Below are 1,968 nucleotides of genomic sequence, written 5' to 3' on the forward strand. Positions count from 1 at the left end.
GCTGTTAACAAAGCAGAGACCTGTTTCAGTATGCTGAAAACCAGTATGACCAGTGTGTCCGTGCTGAGAAGGAGCCCTGATCAGGCCTAGTGCATTATCTCCCACGCGTGTTTAGAGGCAGGCCCATTCTGGATGCTTCACTCAGGCATCCAAGGTCTTCATCCAGCACCTGGTTCTTTATGGTATTCTCATCCGGCCATCAGCAGTGTATCACGTGCTCATGACAAAACCCAGAGGTAGAAAGTAGGACTTTTTCCCTGTCATTCTTTTTATCAGTTAAGAATATGTCCACCAGAGGTCTCCTTGCAGATTTCCATGCGAATTGCATTGCACTGCAAGTCACTGGCCCAGGAGATGGCTAGGACTAATTGTGGTTCTCCCCTTGGGATTAGGGATGGGCCACTTCCCCGAATCACATGGCCACCACCCCCCCACCCCCCCAGTGGAGGATGTGTTACTGGATGCACTTGGGGTTCTTTCAAGGGGAAAGAGGAAATGGCGCTGGGTCGGCAGTCAACAGTGTGTACCTAGTGAGGTTACATGAAGTAAGATGGACCCAGGTTATAGAAGGCCTTTTCTGAGTGGAGAAACGTTGACTTAATCAGCAAGGCCACTAGAGTTATGTTGGCGTCCAGTTAGTGAGCACTTACTAGGTGTGCTGCTCAAAGACGTCGCGAGCATTACCAAGCTGAATTCACCAGAGCGCTACATACCCCGCACCAGTCACACAGGCCGAGCCTGTGGGTGCTGGAGCAGGCGGGGTAATGGAAATGACATTTGGGTTCAGCGTTGCACAGAATATACTGGGAGGCAGGTTGATGGCACGGGTACCAGTTAGGAAGCTCTGGAAAGAATGTGCAGATATGCACCACTGTGAAATGAAATTCTGAGCACCTACCTGTTAAATGTGAAGCACTTCGCCAGGCAGGTTATCTCGTTTAATTACTTCATTCTCACAAGGATCCCATAGGATAATTTTTTATTGTGGTAAAATAACACCTGACATGAAAGTTATCATCTTAACTATCTTGGAGTGTGCCGTTCAGTAGTGTTAAGTGATTTACATTGTTGTGCAACAGATCTCTAGAATGTTTTCATCTTGCAAAACTGAAACTCTGTACTCACCAAACACTAATGCCCCCTTTCCCTTTCCCCAGCCCTAGGAAACCACCTTTCAACTTTTTGTTTCTATAATCTTGAGTACTTTAGATACTTCATATGAATAGAATCATACGGCATTTGTCCTTTCATGTCTGGCTTGTTTTGTTTAGCATAATGTCCTCAAGTCCTAATATGTGCCAGGATTTCCTTTAAAATGTCTGCATAAGGGGCGCCTGGATGGCTCACTCAGTTAAGCGTCTGACTCTTGATTTCGGCTCAGGTCATGATCTCAGGGTCGTGAGATGGAGCCCTGCATCGGGCTCTGTGCTCAGCGGGAAGTCAGCTTGAGATTCTCTCCCTCTGCCTTGCTCCCCCCCACTTGCGTGCATGTGAGTGCACACTCTCTCAAATAAAAATAAATAAATCTCTAAATAAATAAATAAAATGTCTGTATAAGTTCCATTGTGAGTACATACCACATATTCTCTATCCGTTCTTCTGTGGATGGATGCAGGAGTTGCTTCTGCCTTTTGGTTATTACAAATTAGTACTGTTATCCACATGGGGGTGCAAATATCTCTTTGAAATCTTCCTTTCAGTTCTTAAAGATGTATATCCAGAAGTGGGACTGCTGGATCATACAGCAATCACACTTTTAATATTTTGAGGACCCTCCATACTGTCTTCCAAAATGGCTGTACTACTTTACATTCCCACCAACCATACAGCAGGATGCCAGTTTCTCTACATCCTCGCCAACATTTGTTACAGTCTATTCTTTTGATAGTATCCATCCTAATGGGTCTGAGGTATGATCTCTTTGTGGTTTCAGTTTTCACTTCTCTCACGATTAGTCATGTTGAATAT

The sequence above is a fragment of the Zalophus californianus genome, chromosome 7 (genome assembly GCF_009762305.2).
Source record: "Zalophus californianus isolate mZalCal1 chromosome 7, mZalCal1.pri.v2, whole genome shotgun sequence".
In the NCBI taxonomy this organism is placed as follows: Eukaryota; Metazoa; Chordata; class Mammalia; order Carnivora; family Otariidae; genus Zalophus; species Zalophus californianus.